Source organism: Gymnoscopelus braueri (genome assembly GCF_963280865.1).
Source record: "Gymnoscopelus braueri genome assembly, chromosome: 8".
Classification (NCBI taxonomy): domain Eukaryota; kingdom Metazoa; phylum Chordata; class Actinopteri; order Myctophiformes; family Myctophidae; genus Gymnoscopelus; species Gymnoscopelus braueri.
This window is the reverse complement of record NC_137609.1, coordinates 50,752,274-50,774,719: the sequence shown is the minus strand read 5'-3', so window position 1 is coordinate 50,774,719 and position 22,446 is coordinate 50,752,274. Positions and strand designations below refer to the sequence as shown.

At 42.8% G+C, this 22,446-nt stretch overlaps 1 pseudogene across 1 annotated transcript in view; it reads left to right on the top strand.

Annotated features, from left to right (window-relative positions):
• Positions 1 to 2,415: 2,415 nt before the first annotated feature.
• LOC308091031 (cytoplasmic polyadenylation element-binding protein 4-like) overlaps positions 2,416 to 22,446 on the top strand; it is a 75,267-nt pseudogene continuing 55,236 nt past the window's right edge. The window contains exons 1-7 of the transcript XR_013935098.1: positions 2,416 to 2,851; positions 5,693 to 5,958; positions 8,162 to 8,344; positions 10,453 to 10,636; positions 11,896 to 11,999; positions 14,643 to 15,206; positions 16,222 to 16,425. The product of XR_013935098.1 is annotated as a cytoplasmic polyadenylation element-binding protein 4-like (transcript). The remainder of the gene's footprint in view (positions 2,852 to 5,692; positions 5,959 to 8,161; positions 8,345 to 10,452; positions 10,637 to 11,895; positions 12,000 to 14,642; positions 15,207 to 16,221; positions 16,426 to 22,446) is intronic.

Below are 22,446 nucleotides of genomic sequence, written 5' to 3'. Positions count from 1 at the left end.
TATATACTTCATCAACCAGTGTCTCCCAGGGATCTATACTTGCAGGTCTGCTCCTTTTTCCCCTCTACACCAAATCTCTATATCAGAAATAGCAGATCTACCTTGGCACTGGGTGAAAAAAAAAAGGGTTACAAAAATCGCATGCAAATCAGGACGCTATAGGTCTTAAGCGGTTAAAGGTGCCACAAAGAACCATCACAAAGGTTATGTGGAACCATTATGAGGAACATGAAGAACCATTCACTAAATAAAGTGCATCTTTAGGTGATGGTTCTTCGTGGAACCATATATAGCCTTTTAAAGAATCATTTAAAAAAAACAGATACCTGCTTCCTTTGCCTGCTCATCTGTTTAACACACATTTACTGCTGATGCAAAATGCTGCGAATCCCCCCCCCCCCCCCCCCCCACCACCATCTCCAGCTGGACTCTATCTGACAGATTTATTAGGCGGCCATTTGTGGCTGCATGGTCCACTGTCTATCAGTGACTGACACACTGTCATCTGTGAAACCTGAGACTAATGGCCGTCATAAAGCCAGAGAGAGAGAGAGAGAGAGAGAGAGAGAGAGAGAGAGAGAGAGAGAGAGAGAGAGAGAGAGAGAGAGAGAGGGGGGGGGGGGGGGGGGTTGTTGGGCAGCTATACAGTAAAGTGACATCCAGTAAGCTGGACTGACAGGGTCTATCAGAGAGAGAGATGTCACATGGTTGGTTGATTGATTTGATTGTTTCATGGATGTTGGAGGGTGAGGGTCCATGGAATGTGGTGAAGAATTATACACATTTTATATTATATTATTTTATATCTATCTATCTATCTATCTATCTATCTATCTATCTATCTATCTATCTATCTATCTATCTATCTGTCTGTCTGTCTGTCTGTCTGTCTGTCTGTCTGTCTGTCTGTCTGTCTGTCTGTCTGTCTGTCTGTCTGTCTATCATCCATCCACCCCCCCCTCTCTCTCTCTCTCTCTCTCTCTCTCTCTCTCTCTCTCTCTCTCTCTCTCTATCTATCTATCTATCTACGGTAACGGTATCTATCTATCTATCTTTGGTGTGCGTGCGTGGCGTGTGAGTTTGTGTGCGCGTGAGTGTGGGTTTTCTCACGACCTCTCCTCTATTAGGATCATTGGACCTCACTGGGCGGGGCTTAGCTGCCACCGCCTCAGTGGGCGGTGACGACCAGCACGAGCCAAGGCAGCAGCTCGTCCAATCACGCGTAGTTAACGGGCCGAGGGGCAGTGTTGCCATGTCCGCTTATTATAAGCGACGTTGGGCTTGTTTTTCTGTAAAGTTGCTTGTAAATATTGCCAGTTGTGGTTTGTGGTTTTCTGGGGCTTGTTTCTAAAGTGTAGGCCTAGTTGTTTATTTGGGCTTGTTTCTAAAGTGTAGTTGTTTACTTGGGCGTGTTTACTAAAGTGTAGTTGTTTATTTGGGCTTGTTTCTAAAGTGTAGTTGTTTATTTGGGCTTGTTTCTAAAGTGTAGTTGTTTATTTGGGCTTGTTTCTAAAGTGTAGTTGCTTATTCAGGCTTGTTTCATAATGCCATAATATTCCAAAAAATCCCCAAAAAAGGAGGGGGGGGGGAGATGTCACATCATCGTGTTGTGAGCTTGTAGATCTGCTATTTTCAAATAGCTGGCGTAATAGAGCACCGAAGTCTGACGTAATTTACACATCCTACCTGGTTCGTGGTTTTCCACCCCCGTTCTGAATCCCCATAGACGTGTTTAATATCGCGTCAAATAAGAACTGTGTTCCAAAAATAAACTAATGATCCCGGCGGTTTGACTCTTATGGATATGAAGCATCAACTGACGGTGAGAAAACACTAATGTTACTTCCGCCGAATTAGCTACATTTTCGCCAGAAACAGACTGTATCAAATATAAGTGACTGACTATCATAAACGATACAGAACCTCCTCCCTGACAATATCGCCGAGACAGTTTGTTTATTTTTGGACCACAATTCTTATATGAGACGATTCTAAGATGACCCAATGTTATTCTCCATAGAGAAATTACCTTACGAACCAGGGGATGAACGAGTGACGTCAGGACTACTGTACTCTATACACAGTATACTTATTATATTGGCTAATAACGTAATTAATTAATTTGATAATAATTTAATACATTAATACATACAAATATAATAATAATGCTAATTTATTTAATAATACATAAAAAGAAACGGTACAAAAAAAAAATATATACAAATAAAATCTATTTATTTAATAACAAATAGGCCAACAATTTAGCCTGATAGTCGCTTTTTTTGGGGGCTTGTTTTCCCAGACCTGGGTTGCTCGTCTCTCTCAAAAACCTGGCAACGCCCGGGGGGCGGGGCCTCCACCGGAAGCTCCCAGCGGCTGATCAGTCAGTTCTTCTTGTCATTCGGCCGAGAGACACAGAGCAGCACGTATATACATATAGAGAGAGAGAAATAGCCATTTAAACACGTAAATACACCGATCCGAACCGCATCCGCGATGAAACCCGTCGAATGAGGCTCGACCCAGAGGATCCCGACGCTTTGAACGCGCTGCCAACGTCGATTTAAACCGTAATCTTCAGGGGAAAGAAAAAAAAAGGGTAGAGAGACGTAGAGGATCCACCAGGAGAGAGAGAGAGAGAGAGCTGTGTCATTGAGCCACAGAGCAAGCAGGACACGTCAGAAGAAACTGAACCCCCCCCCCCCCCACCACCCCACCAGAACCCCCGATTTATAGATCCAACAGAACCTCTAGATCTGTAGAACCACCCCGACGCGGATTCACACACACGATCCTAACCAACGATAGCCATCGAATCGCCGGGGAGAGGGGGGAATCGAACCAAATCAAGGTGAAATATGGATCTATTTTTTTTATTACTTTTTTATTATTACATTCATTTATTTTTTTATTGTATTTTATTGTATTTTATTATTTTTTGTTATTACTATTATTATTATTTTGTATTTTTTTAATTGAATTTTTTTCCTCTATTTTTATTTTATTACTTTTTTATTATTACATTTATTTATTTATTTTATTGTATTTTATTATTATTTTTTGTTATTACTATTATTATTATTTTGTATTTTTTTTCCTCTATTTTCTCCCCCATAGATAGATAGATAGTACTTACTAGCTTGGAGCTGTCCGATTTTTAAAAAAATAAAAGAGCAGATCTGCAAGCTCACAAGGCGTCGCGGACGTGACGCCTTGTGAGCTTGCAGATCTGCTCTTTTTTTTCCGGAGGTCATTTATTATATTATACTTAAAACACGGCGTTTCGTAGAGATAGCACTGTAAGGTTGGGCTAACGGTGGGTTATTATAGCTGGGGTTTGGCTAACGGTGGGGGGGGGGTGCATGGACTGCATTTATGTACAGTAATCATAATCGTAATCATCATAATTAACGTGACAACGTTTTTTTGATCCACTATCCAGATTTAAGGGTGTTTTTTCATGTGTGTGACGTTTATAAAGGTCCAACAATGTCCCCTGTGACAGCTGTCAGTCAAAACAAGGTCGAAGGTGAAACAAAAAATAAATAAATATATATATATATATATATATATATATATATATATATATATATATATATATATATATATATAATCCTGTATCAATATTATTATCATTAACAATTTTTAAAAATACTTTTTTATTGGGGGCCTTTAAATAGCATATGGCCAAAGGTCATGTAGTGCCATCCTTTTTTTTTTAAAAATACATCACACAACAAATATATCACATGCCATAATGACTATTATTATGACATATTTTAATACTTTTTTTTTATTGAGGGCCTTTAAATAGCATCTGGCCAAAGGTCATTGCATATAATGTCAATGTTTTTTTTTTTTTTTACACACCACAAAACAGATATATTACATGACACAATGAATATTATTATGACTGCGGTGTGTTATGATGCTGTGTGGTGATTCAGCATGCTGTGTGACTTGCCTGTCACACACAGATCGTGGTGGTCGGTGAGTTTATTTTTTAGAGAGAGAATGTGACAGTGACATGCTAACCAGAAAGCCAGCAGCCAGCACACACACCACAGATCTGCTGTGGCCAGCAAGGCAAAGCACCCTGACAACGTCACTGGGGGTTTAAAATAGAAACCTGGGATGGATGTGGCTTTTCTGTAGGGGCCGTGACACTATAGCCACTGTTTTTTTTGCTTTTAAAGGAGTAGTTCACCCCAAAAATTACTTATTTTCTCCAAAGGAGACATTTTGAGTCTCATAGTCATCAAATTATTGGGACAAAAACTTAAAAAATCTCCATGAATTCAAGGCTTCATGGGGGTGTGTAATTGAGAGAACATAAGTAGTTTTTTGGGTGAACTACTCCTTTTAAGGGGATTATTGTGTACGTATGATTACTTTGTTCGGTTAAGCAAGTAATCGAGTAATTCAGAAGAGTGCTATTTGGATATTTGTTAAGTATCTATATCAACGAATCAACATGAAATTGACTGAAAGCGACTATTTTCCTTGAAGGGATTATTCTGTACGTTGATGACTACTTTGTTTGGTTAATCGAGAAGATTGCTATTTGCATATTTTGTTAAATATATAGACGGATCAACATGAAATAAGATGTTTTTTAACCACACATGATTACAGTGGTATTGCGCAGGAATACCCCCAAAACAGCCGAACGATCTACAAGCTCCCAATGCATGGCGATGTTGGGAGCTTGTAGATCTGCCATATTTTTTGGGGGGTATTTCGATGATCAATCATTTCTTTTTAATAATCGGTTCAAATTGATTAGCTCGATTAGCCGTTGCGCCGCTAGCCTCTCTCAGTGAGTCCATTGTAAGAAAAAAGAGCTTATTCATGGCTGCATGATGTTGTGGCATAATAATCATTATGTATGTCAAGGATTCCAGGGAGTGAAGCAGGCTACTGTGTGTGTGTGTGCGTGTATAATGGTTATGATAAAATGACTTATAAAATAATGGCGCTTTTGTTTGATGAAGAACGTTGACGCTGTCTGTTTTGCAGTGGTGGAAAGTAACTAAGTACATTTACTCAAGTACTGTACTTCAGTACAATTTTGAGGTGTTTGTGCTTTACTTGAGCGTTTCCAATTTTCAATACTTTTACTTCTACTCCACTACATCTCAGAATCCAAATATTGTACTTTTACTCCACTACAGTTATTTGAAAACTTCAGTTACTAGTTACTTTGCAGATATAAATTATTACATTATAAAACTTACATTAACCCGTTTAGCCCTATTTTATACCTAGGCTGTTTGAAAATAGCCGATCTACAAGCTCAAAACACGTCGCGATGCAGCACGTTGTGAGCTTGCAGTTCTGCTATTTTCAAACATTTTAGTGCTTTTACTTTTGATACTTTTAAGTACATTTTGATACAAATACTTTTGTACTTTTACTCGAGTACATTTTGAATTCCGGACTTGTTACTTGTAACAGAGTATTTTCTACATTGCAGTATTGATACTTTTACTCAAGTAAAACATTTGAGTACTTTTTCCCCCACCACTGCTGTTTCGGCTGTCAGTGGGGAATGGCTTCATTTAAACTGGCATCAGTCGGATGCACTGCTGACTCGGTGCATGACACTCTCCCTCTGTCTGTGTGTGTGTGTGTGTGTGTGTGTGTGTGTGTGTGCGTGCTCCCCCCCCCCCCCCTCTCTCTCTCTCGACAGGGCCTAGCGATCACGGGATAGCTATTTGTGTGCGCGCGTGTGTGGGGGGAGCGGAGCCGGGAGCAGCAAACAAATGGGGGATTACGGGTTCGGAGTCCTAGTTCAAAACAACACTGGCAACAAGTCCGCATTCCCGGTCCGAATCCACCCCCACCTGCAACCCCCCCCACACCACCACCAGCAGAATGTGTCGGCGCAGCCCGCCGGCCCGCAGGCCTTCATAAACAGCTCCCCGGCCGCCCAGGGCAATGGCACCACGGCAGGAGGTAAGCGCTTAGTTAGAAACCCATATTCTTGGTTAAAAAAAATAAAGAACTGGCTCTCAACCTTTTTCTGGATCAAGGCCCACTAGTTCAGTGGTTTTCAACCTTTTTCATGCCAAGGACCCCTAAACTGATATACATTTGGCCGCGGACCATTATTTTTTTTACTAATAAAGTATTCAATCGATAAAAAAAAGTGTAATTAGTTTACATAGCGTCACAAATCATTTTAACCACTTAGCTTTGGCTATTCAGAAATAGCAGATCTACAAGCTCATAGCGCGGTGCCGCACTATGAGCTTGTAGTTTTGTGCTTGAGCTTGTGTTTTGTGCCCAAGGACCCCCCAGAAGAAAGATTTGAGTTAAAAATGTTCGCTTTAAAACAGTGGCGTCCCCAGGATTTGCCTCTACAGTGGGGTACGCCACTGCTTTAAATTTTTTTTTTTGATTGAATATTTTATTAGGCAAAAAATGTAAAACAGCACAGTTACATTTAAAATACTTTGTCTAACAGGTCCGTTCATAAAAGTCCTTGCGGACTTGTTTCCAATGAGGGCCTTGGTATTTAATTCATAGGCATATATAGTGGCACCACAGTTCAAATATCATTACAAAATAAACAGCCAAAAACAATATATAACACTATGTACAACAAAAAAAATAAAAAAGAGGGGAAAAAAATAATATGTACAAGAACAGGGGGGGGGGGGTCTGCTGTCTAACGGGAAAATGGTACTACCTCCACCTTTGGCCTCCTGAAAGGTGATTTTTTAAGGCTCTTTTAAATGAGCCCAGCGAACTGCATTTTTTGAGGGATGGAGTTAGACTATTCCAATCCTGGGTGGCAGTGCTGTAGAAGGAGAATTTGCCCATGTTTGATTTATGGGTGGGTGGTACCAAATTGTTGTTAACGCTCCCTCTGGTATTGTGACTGTGGGTGTCGCTAACCTTTTGGAGGTATTTACTCAAAAAAATATGTGTATTCAAAGAGATGCACACATTTTCAAGATTTTTTTTCAAAAATAGCAGATCTACAAGCTCATAGCGCGGCACTCGGTGCCGCGCTATGAGCTTGTAGATCTGCTATTTTTGAATAGCCAAAGCTAAGTGGTTACAATGATTTGTGACGCTATGTTAACTAATTTCACTTTTTTTATCGATCGAATACTTTTATTAGTAAAAAAATAAACCGCAAGGAGGTACAGTAAAACAGTAAGGGCCCTATTTTCGTCGGTGCCTTACCCATTATCCCTAAACCTCTTTGCCATTTTTTACTATTTTTGAAAACATTTTCAAATAGTTCAAATAGCCGATCTACAAGCTCACAACGTGTCGCTGTAAGAAGCTTGCTTCACACATTTGTTTGGCATCCTACTTCCATCTAGGACCTCGGTAGCCCAAACCACCGCAAGACGGCGGTCCGTTTTTTTCAAGCTACTTGGCAGGTGATTGGACGGGACCGTCTGTCTATCACCGCCTGGGCGTGCTAACTCCAACCGATCACATTGACGCGTCTACATGACGTATAGTAGCAGCGCCAGTAGTAGTTATTTTGTATACTATTCAACCATTATGAATCGAGAAAGAACTACAACGCAGTAGGAGCTTCTCCATGGCGTCACATCCGGTCTTGCCAAGATCCCGCCCTTAAGCTGCCGCTGATATGTTCGACCAGGAGCTGATACAGATACAGTAGCTATATTTACAGTGGAGAAAAGGGGAAAAACAGTGTTATGACCACATTTCAATGGGAATTCATATCTAACTCCACTTGTAGCTTTCTGGTACAGTACATGCTGTTTTCAGGCCAGTGCAATAAAGCAGGGGGTCTTCAACAGGGCGTCCGGGACCCCTGGGGGGTCCTCAGAGTTGCTACGGGGCGTTTTTTTTTTTTTACATTAACCACTTGAACCCTAGCATCTCTATTCTGAGGAACATTAGCCGAAAATAGCAGATCTACAAGCTCACAACGCCTCGCGCTGCGAGGCGTTGTGAGCTTGTAGATCGGCTATTTGCGGGCAAAGAGGTTTGGTGTAGGAGAGAAATCAAGTACGAAGTATTTCAGGTTTGTGGTTATGCAGTGGGGGGGTCCCTGCTTCAGCTCTCTCTCAGCTAGGGGGGTCCTGGGACTGAAAAAAAGGTTGAAGACACCCTGTTAAAGTATTCTATTCCATCCAAAAAAAAATCCATAATCCCATGGCTCTAGGAGGAGGGGGCTCTCCCTGGCTGTTTCCTGCCTCCGCCACCCACGGCAGCATGGGGGGGGACGACATCCTGGGGGTCCCGGAGAAGCCCAAAGCACAGCAGCAGCAGACACAGGAAATGCAAGAAACACAAGAGAAGCAGCAGCAGCAGTTGTCCCCCGGGAGCCACCACGAGGGCGGAAACGGTAGGCCCCCCCCCTCTCACAACGTGGCCCCCCCCCCCCCGTCACAATTATGATATAACAATCGCGTGATCGGGATTTGTTTGCGATAATCGCAATTGTTTTGCGAATATCGTTGTCGCCCTACATACTACAGCGTCACAAAAGCATCAAGAGTATCAAGCTCGAGTATCAAGCTCGAAACGCAGCTCGAAAAGCGGCGCGTTTTGAGCTTGTCGATCTGCTACTTTCGCTGTTCTTGAATTTGAATTAAGAGTTTTCAAATTCTGCCCCGACCCCACGTTTTCGGGCCGGGCCCAAAATCTATGCTAATTAGTCGGGCCCGTCGTTCGAGTCTCGGGTTCCGCGAAGAAAACAAAAAAAGAGAAGAAAAAATCGTACCCCCAAAAAAGACTTTTCAACCGCCCCTATTGCCCTAACGGTAAAGGTCCTTACACACCGGGGCGATTTTTTTCATGCGAATAATATTAAAAAAAAAAAAAAACGTATAAAGTCAATGCAAGCTTACATGGAGCGAAAAAGCGAAGCGAAAAAGCGTCTTTTAATTATTCGGAACGAGTCCGAATTTTGCGTATATTCGCATATTCGCCGGTGTGTAATGACCTTAAGGCCGACGGAAATGGCAGTGGATGTGTTGGATGCAACTCAAAGTGAACTTTACTCAGGTATCCGACCTTCCCAGCCCGTGTTATTAAAGAAAAACGGAGCGACAATGGCCAAAACTCAATCGAAAATCGGCGATCGAAAATCGGAAGTGGACGTTTTCAAGATGTTTTGGCCATTATCTCTGTTCAGTTCAAAGGTTGTTGGATGCGTGACTTTGAGGACATTAAGCACAAGATGAACCTTTTTTGGGTGTTTTGGGTTTTCGGGCCTAAAAGTATGTCGGGCCGGGCCTTGATTTTCAGGCCCGTTGGAGAACTCTGTTTTGAATCCTGAAAAGTAGCAGTTTAGGACATCCAGGGACCCCCTAGCTGAGAGAGAGATGAAGCAGGGACCCCCTACTATATTGTATAAAATTGTGTTTCAGATTTAACTTTATTTATTTTTTTACTTGGTCTGCTCTTTTTTCCCTCTACACCTACACCTCTTTGCCCCCAAAAAATTGCTGATCTACAAGCTCATAACGCCTCGCAGCGCGAGGCGTTATGAGCTTGTAGATCGGCTATTTTTGGCTAAAAGTTCTCCTCAGAATAGGGATTCTGCTAGGGTTCAAGTGGTTTAATATAAAAAATAAATCATATCACACAGAGATTTGGCGGCCCCCCCTGTAGTAACTCTGAGGACCCCCTAGGGGTCCCGCACCCCCTGTTGAAGACCCCTGGTTTAGGACATATGAGGTTTCCACCTCCATGCATTTTTTGAGAACTAGAGGTTCTGGGCCCGCAGTACGTCGCCCGGCCGAACTGACCCATATACCCCATATATGGAGATCCGTGATGTCATCAGTATTATGCACATAATAATATGGGCACGCCCATATATATGTATATCTCTGTATATCTCTCTATCTCTCAGTAGGGGTGTGCCGATATATCGTCCCGCGATATATCGCGATACGTTTTCGTGACGATATGTATCGTTTTGGGGAAAAAAAATATCGAAAAAAAAAAAAAGTTTATTTTTTACAATAATAATAATCAGGCATGCAAACAGCCCCGAGGTGAAAAGGGTGACAACATGTTGTTTTTTTTCGGGTCAGGTCTCACACTATTGCCCTATTTGGATTCAAAACGGCTATTGTAGCTGAAAAGCTACCAGTTTGCATGTCTGAATAATGCAAAAACAGAATTATTTGTTTGCATTTGCTTTTTTTCTCCCCCATATATTTTCATAATAAAAAAGTGCGTATCGTATCGAAATCGTATCGGAGTTGTGAGCCCAGTATCGTATCGTGAAATTAGTGTATCGGCACACCCCTATCTCTCAGTCCTTGGCGACGTCTGTTTTCATAGTGCAGTGGTTCTCAACCTGTGGGTCGGGACCCCGAGGGGGGTCCCCCCACATGATTTTGGGGGGGGTCCCCAGAAACGTTTGTTTCAACCAAAATATATAATTAACAACACCTTTTTAGTGGTTAACTAATACCTTCATGACGGTGACACCCCTAGGTGTGGGCGGGATCATGTGTGAGCTGGAGAAGGCCCGCTCGGAGGAAGGCAAGGCGGACAACGGCGCCGCCGACACGGGTATCAAGGACAAACAGCTGCGTCTGGAGTCACCCGTTCTGACGGGCTTCGACTACCAGGAGCCGTCGGGCCCCGGCGTCCAATCAGGCAACGGCTCCTCCACAAGGTTATTATGGTTTTATCTGTCATTTTAGGTTTCTTCGGCTATTCAAAAATAGCAGATCTACAAGCTCGTAGCGCGGCACCGAGTGCCGCGCTACGAGCTTGTAGATCTGCTATTTTTGAAAAATCGTCAAAACATTTCTTCAAAAAACTGTTAGGATTTAGAAAAACATTTTTGAATCGGCCTCAGGCCTTAATGGGTTAATAAATGAGTTTTCATTGCCATACTAATACATAGGAACTTAAAGTATACTCCTTCATATACAAAATACTAGGCTTGTGTATGAAATATTGACACATATAATATAACTTAAGGACATTTTTCTCTATCATTTTAGATTAGTTAGTTTTGTAAACAGTTTCAGTTGGTTATAGAGTTTTCGTAAAGCCTCTTTCTTTTTATTCCAGTTAAAGGAGCACATCACCTATTTTCAGCCTTATCTTCATATAATGGGTCCTCACTAATGCTCATGATAAGATGACACCATTTCTGTCTACTCACTCTGTGTCTCAGAGGAGGGCTGTGGACAGTTCACATCATCGATGGGGAATCCAAGCTCGTAGAAACTACAGCCGTTCTATTCCTGGAAAGTTAGCATGCTGAAATAGAAGCCATTGTTCTGATACAGCATAAAATAAAAAGGTCTCGTTTGAAATGTCCAAACCTTTTTCTACCGACTATGTCACTCTACCAGTGATATTGTCAGTAGAAAGGTTTCTGAACTGTCCACGGCCCTCCTCTGAGACATGGGGCCCTATTTTACGCGTCTTAGGTACCAGTGCCATAGAGAGAGAAAGTTCCGTCATGCTTTGCCCGCTTCGCCGCAAAGCGGGCTGCTATCTTGGCTGTTAGTTCCAAACATTGGAACTTCCTCATTGAGATAGACAGAGCATTTCCGCATTCCGTTCTTAACAATGGGAGTCTATGCTAGTGTGGTCACTCTCATACTAGATCACGCTGTTCCTTATGACTTAACTTAAGACGCGGAGGCGTGGCCAATGCGGTTTCACTATTCTGAGTGGCCAAACGGCATTTGCCACGCCTCCATGTCTTAAGTTAAGTCATAAGACCTGGTACTTAAGACGCGCAAAATAGGACCCTCAGAGTGAGTAGACAGAAATGGTGTCATCTTATAAAGAGCATTAGAGAGGACCAATTATATGAAGATAAGGCTGAAAATGGCTGATTATTTTTTTGGTCAGTTGTAGTTTTGGTTAGTTTCAGTTTTAACTATAATACTAACTGTGTTCCTGGTCCCTCAGTGGGTTCAACAACTGGTCGGCGGCCATCGCTCCCGCCCCGGCGGGCTCCGCCATCATCAACGAGGACGTCAGCTTCTTCAACCCGGCCGCCTCGGCGGGCAACGGTAATAATAAGCCTGTCCACGACTATTACATCATCCACTGATCACTGATTATTTGAGATGATCGCAATTATCTCTGCATTATCGTTCCCATTGATGTGTACACAATGTATGTGTAGAAACATCTTCATACGTTTTCAAACATAAAGAAATGTATAGTGGAAATATCCGATCTATGAACTCAGAACGTGTCACAAATTCAATGCAACGAGTTTGGTGTCCGGACCGGAACGTTTATTTTCTGTTTATTGAAGAGCTGCAGAGACAGGGAGACCCGTTACTGAACAAACACTCTATATAGCAGGGGTCTTCAACAGGGGGTCCGGGACCCCTAGGGGGTCATCAGAGTTCCTTACAGGGGGTCCCCCAAATCTTAACTCATTGGCCGCCATTATCGCATTAATGCGATCTAATAAATAGCGCGCCTGGCCGCCAGGATCGCATTAATGCGATCTATGGTCTTTATTGATCTTTATGCTCTGATCACGCTATTCTGTTATGAATCAGGCTAAGTTTCAGGTTCCACTTACTTCAACCACCACTGCATCCGGTTTCATGACTTGGGTTCCGTTTCCGGTTTTACATTTTTCCCCCCAGTCATTTTCGACCATAATAGGGAAACAAACGGGTTTTCACACGCTATGAAAAACGATCGGAGACCTCCCCTCCTATAATCTATGGTCTGGGTGACGAACAGTCATCCCCGTTGTGTATTACATCGTAATTTTCGCCGATCACAGAATCTGAGACATTTCACTTCCGGTTCATGTGTTTCACTGTGTGAGTGGGTCTGGGAGGGGGCGAGTGTGTCAGCGAGCCAATCAAGCTTGGTGTGTGCTGCTCTCTAGTGGTGGAACGATCAAAACGATTCAACTGTCCAGCTACACTTTCTATATGTGAATTAAATAACAAAATAACGAAACAAAAAAACACGAAAATCGCTGGCAAGGGCTGCTATGAACGAGGTTTTAACTCTGGCAGTCAATGAGTTAATGTGGTGGGGAACGTTAGCCTAAAATAGCAGATCTACAGATCTACAAGATCTACAAGCTCACAACGGAGCTTGTAGATCTGCTATTTTCTGAGAGTCTGTGTAGAGGGAAGAAGAGCAGACCCAAGTACAGATTCAAGAAGAGCAGACCAAGTACAGAGTCAAAGGTCAAGTTGACTAAGTATTGAGGGTCTAAAGGGTTAACTATCTGCCAATACACATTAACATGAGACCAGCTATCTATGAAATCTATGAGAACGTTTTCAAAAAAGCAGAACAAATCGGAACTGGAACACTATAACAATGAAGCTGATGAATGGGTACTCTCTCCTGATTGGCTGACATTTTGTCACCTACCTGAACATGTATTTTCTGTTTATTAAAGAGCTGGAGAGACGGGGAGACTTCTGTTACTGAACAAACACTCTATAGCAATGATTACTATCAGAATATAGTGCTTTAACCTTTTAACAAAAACCTTTTTGTTTCAACCAAAAAATCACTTACTTTACCTTTTTAAAGGACAACTTTGTTTTTTTACAACCAAGGTTTATGTTTTAGATTGTAATTAAAGTAAATAAAAGATGAGTGTTCAAATTAAAAAATGTACTGCTTTCTATAGTTTTAGCAATTTTCGCGATCTTTTTTTTACAGTGGGCGGGGTCATTCTGTCCAGTGGCTAACACAATAACCCGGCGTTTTCTTTATTATTATTTACAGTAGCTCTTCTAGCCCCCAATAACTCACATCTGGCGAATCAAAGACCACAGGACCTTTTTTGTTGTGTAAAAAAGGCATATTTAGCCACCGGACAGAATGCCCCCGCCCTCTGTAAAAAAAAGATCGCGAAATTTGCTAAAACTATAGAAAGCAGTAAATGAAATAAAAATAACACTCATCTTTTATTTACTTTAAAGGGATATTTCACTTTCAAAAAAACGTTTGGTCATTTTATCGTCTACTCAGGCTTTTGTGAACCCCCAGACCGTTTTTAAGTTGCTTGATTTAGTATTTAGATATTTGATAATCATTTTATCAGACACGCCCCCTTCCTATACAAACCCATTATAACTTCAAACTCCATTTTTAACCTGTTAGATTCATCAAAAACACCCGTCCTTGGTTCTGGTGACTCACCCTGCCCTCCTAATACGTGAGGGGGCCGTGTTTTTTTGATAACTTTTTTCATTTATTTTATTTAATTTTTTTAATGTATTGAATTTTTTTCATTTTCCAAAAAAAATATTACAAATAAATGAAAAAAGTAATCGAAAAAACACGGCCCCCTCGCGTATTAGGAGGGCAGGGTGAGTCACCAGAACCAAGGACGGGTGTTTTTGATGAATCTAACATGTTAGAAATGGAGTTTGAAGTTATAATGGGTTTGTATAGGAAGGGGGCGTGTCTGATAAAATGAATATCAAATATCTAAATACTGAATCAAGCAACTTAAAAACGGACTGGGGGGCTCACAAAAGCCTGAGTAGATGATAAAATGACCCAAAGTTTTTTTGAAAGTGAAATATCCCTTTAATTACAAGCTAAAATATAAACCTTGGTTGTAAAGAAACAAAGTTGTCCTTTAACGGAAAAACATCACTTACTGCATCTTTTTAACCGTCACCTAACCACCACGTGTCCTTCCTCTCCCTCAGGCCTGGGCAACGGGCCGCTGCTCTTCCAGAACTTCTCTCACCACGTCAGCCCCGGCTTCGGCGGCAACAACTTCTCGCCGCAGATCGGCGGCCACGCCCACCACGCCGGCGGCCACGCCCACCACCACGCCCCGCCCCCTCCGCCGCCGCCGCCCCACCCCCACTACCAGCCCCACCCCCCGCCGCCGCCCCCCCACCCGGGCCACGCCCCCCAGCAGCAGCAGCACCGGCGCTCGCCCGCCTCGCCGCACACCGGCGCCCCCGGTGGCGGGCTCCCGCCGCCCCCCTTCCCGCAGCAGCAGCAGCAGCACCGCAGCGTGGGGGGCGGCGGGGGGGGGGGGGGGCGGGGGGCCGCCGGGGTCCTTCGTCGGCCAGCTGCCGCAGCACCACCTGTCCGGCGGCGGAGGAGGGCTCGCCAAGCCGCCCCCCCCCTCCCCCTGGGGGCCGGCCAGCTACCAGAGCCCCTCCCCCTCCTCGCCCAGCTCCGCCTCCTGGAGCCCGGGAGGCGGGGGTTACGGGGGCGGAGGAGGAGGGGGAGGGGGCGGGGGCTGGGGCGGCTCGCAGGTAAGAGTCCACTACTGCTGTTACACCTGATCACAGGTGTTTTTAATTGTTGTTCATTTTAATTCAGTTTTATTATTTTAATTACATCATTTCTATTCTATGTCTTATTTTTTTTATGATTTTTTTGTTTTTTTATTTAGCTAAATTATTTAAATATTGAATTGTTTTAGATAATGCTCAATTTTCTAAAATAGCCGATTTCTGGTATTTAAAACAACATTCAAAAGTATAAAATTATTAAATATAGCCTGTTTTGGACACAGGACATTATTTATTTTGATTAGATTCTGTTTAGTTTACAAAGCCTAGAAGATAAAACAAATGCATGAAAATCGTTTGAAAATTAGCAGATCTACAAGCTCACGTGTCGCAAAGCGACACGTTGTGAGCTTGCAAATTGGCTATTTTCAAAGTGCCAACGTATAGCTCTGAAGTGGTTTTGTAGTAATAATCCAAATCTACAAATGTAACTAGTAACTAAAGTTTTCAAATGATTGCTGTGGAGTAAAAGTACAATGTTTGCCTCTGAGATGTAGTGGAGTAGAAGTAGGGGTGGGACGATATATCGATATATCGCGATACTTTCTCCCGCGATAAATAATCGATATCCTGCCGAAAAATATCGATATTGTTTTTCCTACTCTGTATTTGTGTAATGATGATTTTGAACTGTTTGGTGCTATTTTATGTGTTTATTAATTGAATACAAGGACTATCGTGATATATCGTTGGTGAATTTTCATGCAATATATATCGAATATCGTGATATCGCAATATATCGAACATCGTCGAATATCGTGATATATATCGTTATCGTGGGCCTAATATCGTGATATATATCGTATCGTGAGGTACCCCCTATCGTCCCACCCCTAAGTAGAAGTAAAAGTACTGAAAATTGGACATACCTCAAAACTATACTTAAGTACAGTAATTGAGTAAATGCACTTAGTTACTTAACACCACTGCGTTCTACTACATGGTCATGATCCCGTGTGTGTGTGTGTGTGTGCAGGGCGGCAGGGACTACCGGCGGGGGATGAACGGCGGCGTGACGCCCATCAACTCCATCTCGCCGCTGAAGAAGACCTTCCCCAACAACCACATGAGCGCCGGCTCGCAGAAGTACCCCCGCAACAGCCCCGCCGTGGGGGGCTTCAACCCCAAGTCCTGGATGGACGACGGCGTGGGCCGCAACGACAACATCTTCCCCTTCCAGGTCAGTGGAGTTTTCTAATGGATTCACGTCCAAAGATGGTGGATGTTTAAGGAAGATTCGGCGTCCCAGTTTTAGCTGGCCCTGGTTCCAGAGCATAGACCCCGCCCACTCTCTGAGTTGGACTGCCTCTCTTGGTCTGGTGTTGTAATGTGCATTGATATTCACCTGTTTCCTAGGCTGTGTGTTTTCCACTTCCTGTCGATTTGATCCAATGAAATCCAATGAAACTGGTCAGATGACCAATGATATCCAATGAAATCGACAGGAAGTGGAAAACCACACAGCCTTGGAAACGGGTGAATAGAAACCTAGATACCTCATTGGCCATTTTGGAGAAGGCAAGCTTTACTGACTACTGGCCAATCACAGGGCGTCTTTTCCGGGACTTGTCAGAATCTAGTTGTATAAAAAAAATATCCTTTTAAAATTCATTTGGTTTTAGTCATATTTTAGTCACCTGAAATGTTTTAGTTTTTTGTCTAATTTTAGTCGACTAAATCTACAGTTGATTTAGGCGACTAAAATGTATTTTGGCCTTGATGGTGTCGTAATGGCTGATTTTACACGTTGCATACTGAAAATAGCAGATCTATAAGCTCACAACGTGAGCTTGTAGATCGGCTATTTTCAGAGCACAACACCCAAGCATATAAATGACTTGTCTTTTAGTTCTACTGGATCTCTTCTCCACTAGTCCTTCCCTAACAATTTTAGTCTAGTTTTTATTTGTTGACGAAATTGTCAATATATTTAGTATTAGTTTTGGTCGTCATAGCTTAGCTTTTACTTTAGTTTCCGTCGGTGATAAAAGGTTAGTCGACGAACATTTTTCGTCATAGTTTTTTTTTGTTTTAGACGAAATCAACACTGCGTAGTGTAGACGTACAAATGGTCTCCTAAATGGTCTCATGAACGTCCTATATGTTTACCGGTGCTAGATCTCGCGAGAGAGTGTGTTGCTGGGACAGAGAAAGTTCGATGATAAAGTTGATTTCCTCATGATTCGTCTCTCTGAAAACAGCCGTTTTAGTGTCAGGATGTTGGGAATGGTTGTGTGGCTTCGTGTGACGATCGGGTCCAATATTTAGTTTCAGTGACAATGGAGCTAAAGAATGGTTTAGAAGCCGTGTTCACGTTTCACTCTGCCGTTGGAATGAGTAGATCTCTCTGAGCAGGTCTCACTCGACCACGCGCACGGCTTGACTTCCGTCATTTGGTTGCCGTAGAAGCCAGCATTGTCTTCCATAGCAGTGCTTCTCAAAAGTAAAAAAAAAAACAAATTGATCTGTATTTGGCCAAAAACGGTTTGGTGCCAGGGACCCCCAGAAGATAATATTCATGTAACTTTCTTTTTTTTTTATTCAAAACTATATTTTAAGACCGGGCGGGAACGCATCCGTGCCATTTTTTTATTTATTTGGGCTTAAATGGCAGATATACAAGTAGCAGATATACAAATAGCAGATCTACAAGCTCATAGCGCGGCACCGAGTGCCCCGCTATGAGCTTGTGGATCTGCTATTTTTGAAAGATCGTGAACATGCGTGCAAATCTTTACTAATGTCTTCTAACCTAACAGTTTTTTTTTTTTTTACCTATGGTGTCATATCAGTGGTTCTTAAACTTTTTCATATCAAGGACCCCTAAAATCATATGTTTTTGGCCGCCGATCCCCATTAATCCCCCAACATATGTTGTTCCAGCCCCCCCGAAGCAAAGATTTGAGTTAAAAATGTGTAGAGAAATATATGTATTCAAAATTTGCAAAAACAATAGCAGATCTACAAGCTCGTAGCGCAGCACCATGAGCTTGTATGTCTGTTATTTTTGAATAGGCCAAAGTGTAAAATAATGGTTGTGGCTAAATAATCAAAAATGACGCAGTATGCTTTACTGGATTGAATGGGTTAAAATATCTTTAACCACTTGAATCCCAGCCTCTATGCTGGGGGGGGGAGGGGGGGGGGGGCACTCATCTATGCTGGGGGGAGGGGGGCACTAGCCAAAAATAGCCGACCGACACGCGTTGTGAGCTTGTCGATTGGCTATTTTTGGCACCGGCAAGTACAGAGCCAACTCGGGTCAAGTTAGAACAGAGGGTTTAAGTCATTGCTTCTCAAAGTGGGGTCTGGGGACCCCCAGGGGTCCTTGGTGGGGATACCAGGGGGTCCCCAGCAAAATGAGTTAATATAGCTTCAAGTGCTTGCAAATCTTTGATTATATATATTTTTAAAGTGAACATTTTTAAGTGAAATCTTTGCTTCTGGGGGTCTCTGGAACAATGTATTTTGAGATGAGGGTCCGCGGCCAAATGCATATCATTTTGGGGGCCCTCGACATGAAAAGGTTTGAGAACCACTGATTTTAAGTGATTAAAATACATCAATTTTCTGCTAAGCAGCGAGCTGGATATGCTTTGACTATTTACAATAAGGACAGTATGGTTTCCAGTGCTTTTATTGCTCGGTGTAGGCGGAAGCATTTGAAAGTTGTGTGAGTCAACAGTCCAGCCCGAGAGACTTGACTGTAATACAACTGAAGAAATCTTCACCTTTTTTGTCTGTTTTGGATGGTGGCTCACAGTGGGCCATTAAATCCTAGGCTTTTCTGGTTCCCTGAATGTTGTATTCCTTTATTTTACAGGCTCTAAAACCCTATACCCAATATTGCCATTTGTTCCCTTGTGTAGAACCCCAACAGGCCGTTCAAACGCTTGTTTAATCATCATGATACATCCCCTCCATCCCCTCCCTAAAAATCAATTTGTATGTTCCCTCAGCCCAGGGGTGGGGGTTCCAGAGGGTCCCCGGCAACATGAGGGATAGTTTAAACACTTAGGGCCCTATCTTGCGCCTTGCCCCTTATGCCTAAACTTCTAGGATTTTGTTTTTACTAATAAAAGCTCAATCAACGTGTTGATTTTGTTTTTTCAAAATAGTAGAAAATGCCTAAACAGTTTAGGCATGAGGGGTAAGGCTGATGTAAGGCTGATGAGAGTGTACGTGCGTGCGTCTTTGTTTGTGCAGGAGTGGAGCAATTGGTGGCACATTGTGTGGAGCATGTCACACCAACGTGCCAGATCTGTCATGAGCTGATTCTGTCATTCAGGAAAATGTGTATCATGTTTTTACTATTTTACTATTTTTACTATTTGATTATGTGGTTCCCTGGATAGAGAGATGTAGTTGGGGTAGCTGCTAGCAGAATCAAGATTGTAGCTGGTCTAGAACTTGAGCTACTGCTAAAATGAGAGCAGGTGGCGGGCGGCCATTTTGGAAAGTGGCTGCCATGGTTATCTCGAGACAAGTCTGTGATGGCCCTGTAGCCAAACATGTTCCTTAGGTTATGCTCCAACCGTGTGTAAAATCTCATGCTTTTATCATAACATGCACATTTATTCACATACACATATATTTTAGTTGTCTGTTGCCACGACCCATTTCAGTCATTTTTATAAGATTAAAGAATGGTTCAAAATGGCAATAGAATTCATGTTCTATTGCTTAAATTATAAATTAATCTTCAGTAGCATCTTCCATAAATAAACCCTAATCTCCGATATTTCATAAAAGCAAAGGTTAAAGCCTCAACCTGCAATTTCTTCAACTGGTTGGCTGTCTGTAGAACAGCAAGAACAGAGGTTTAGAGTGATAATACCTAAACATAATTCTACATATTCTGCTAATTGTTTTGGAAACACAGCACTAGTGTGGGGACAGCTTATGCATAGTACTAGGGATCTCTGGCCGATATCGATATCCGATATAATTATTGCTGTTATGGCCGATATCCGATATAAATCGATGACGATATGATCTCATTCTGTATTTAAAAAAAAGAATGATAATTTTGTCCATTCTGAAAAAGGCATACAGTATAAACATTGAATTTGAAAAAAATGTTGGCCCATATCCCAACATAAACAGCTTAAATGTAGTATTTTTATTAGAAAATGTTCCAACTTGTCGACCATTTTGAAAGCTTCCCCAGAAAACACTGATAAAATCTGCCGCCTTCATCATCACAAAAGGCTTTTTCAGGCTTAAAAAAATAAGCTGTCGCCTCACAGCTAGAAGGTCCTGGGTTTGATTCCCGCCGGGGACGCTGTGGGCGTGTCTTCTCCTCCGCGTCATCAGTGCCCATACCCTAGGTGGGGTTGGCGAAAGCATAGACATATAAAGGTAGACGCCTCCTCTGGCTCTGAAGCGTCGGCATCTCGGACGCACTTCCGCTTCCTCTATGCTTCTGGGGGGCAGCTGGAAATTTCCGTGTGCGTCACAGAAGGGGGCGTTCAGTAGGCCAATCAGACGCAGGTGGGGGCGGGACAACTAGATTCTGACAAGTCCTGGAAAAGACGCGCTGTGGTTGGCCAGTAGTCAACACGCTGTGATTGGCCAGTGCCCGTTCCCCCCGGAAATATGGTGGCCACCATACCAAGCATGTCGCTCCAATGAACTGCAGAGGCCAATGAGGTATCTAGGTTTCTATATCTGTGGGCAAAAGGGCCTACTCTGTGTGGAGTTTGCATGTTCTCCCCGTGTCTCCTAGGGTAGGTAATACCCTCACTCCCTAGGCTGGCGGGGGGAGTGTAGCGCCCAGGATCACTTAGATTATTGGCACCGGGTGAAAAAGGGTTACAAAAATCGTGGGATAAAAAAATAAAAAAAATATATATATATATGATGACCGATGAATTGTCCATCCCTACATGGTACTGTTATACCGGACTAGATGTCACTGCACACACACAGTATCTTACATACAGTATGTGTGAGTGGCAAAAAAAAAAAACCTGGAATCTTGGATCAATGGCCACCCACTGTCTCTGCATACATCATCGTGCCGTGCAGGCCCCTCTATCCATCCTTTAAAATATGTCACCTAGCTGCTGTTTGGAGGGGAAAACGTTGATTCACACGTTTTGCAGCGTGTTGGGCGTCATGTGGGCCGGTCGCCCCCCCCCCTCGCCTCCACGACTGCGGACCCCCCTCATGATGATGATGAGTAATGTTGGCTGTGTGTCACCGCAGGGCTGACTGCCACGTACATGTGCTTGTGGTGGTGGGAGGGAGAGGGGGGGGGTGACTTTAAATCATCTGCACTCTGTAGATCTGCTATTTTTTGAAAATGTGTGCAAATCTTTGAATATATATATATATTTTTAAGCAAACATTTGTAACTCAAATCTTTGCTCGGGGGGGGGGGGGGGGGGTTCCCTGGAACAAAACAAGACCAGGAGACCTGGTTCTGCCAGACCCAGACTTCAACATGACGTGTCAGCCTGTGTCTATGCCCATGTATGGACGAAAGGGGGACAGACTTTACTGCTTTTATTTTTAAGGACAAAGTGACCATGCCCATGTATGGACGAAACGTGTACAAAGCCTCATGTAAGCCGACCCCTTGGGTCTGGCAAATATTTTGACATGGGGGGGGGGGGGGGGCCCTCTTGATGATGTCACTGGTAGGCAGGTTTCTGATTGGTCCACATCCCTTCCCTGAGACACAGAGAGGGCAGACATACAATGTACCATCTTAGGTGACTCTCCACCAAACAGACTACTTCAGACTACAACAGACTGGTAACTTGTTGGCATTCAGTTAACTGTCAGCCGCAGCGCACGTTGTTGTGCAAATGCGTTAACACTGGCAGGCTGGCCTGTTAGTGTTGCCAGGTCTGTTTATTATAAGCGACTTTGGGCTTGTTTTCCTTTTTAACCATTTGACTGCCAATCACGTAGATCTACGCGAACCGATTTAAAGCCGCCACGTGCCAATCGCGTAGATCTACGTGAAGTGAAAAAAAAAAAAATATATATATATATATATATATATATATATATATTTTTTTTTTTTTTTTCCAATTTCACCCAAAGACCAAGGAGATATGATTAGTTGAAGATCTAGACTCCTATCCACTTCCTTGTTAACTTAAAACTTAAAAAGTCTATATTTCGGCTCCTGAGTACTTTTTTTTTTCCAATGAAAAACTCTGGCACTGGCTAAAAAAATATGAAAATA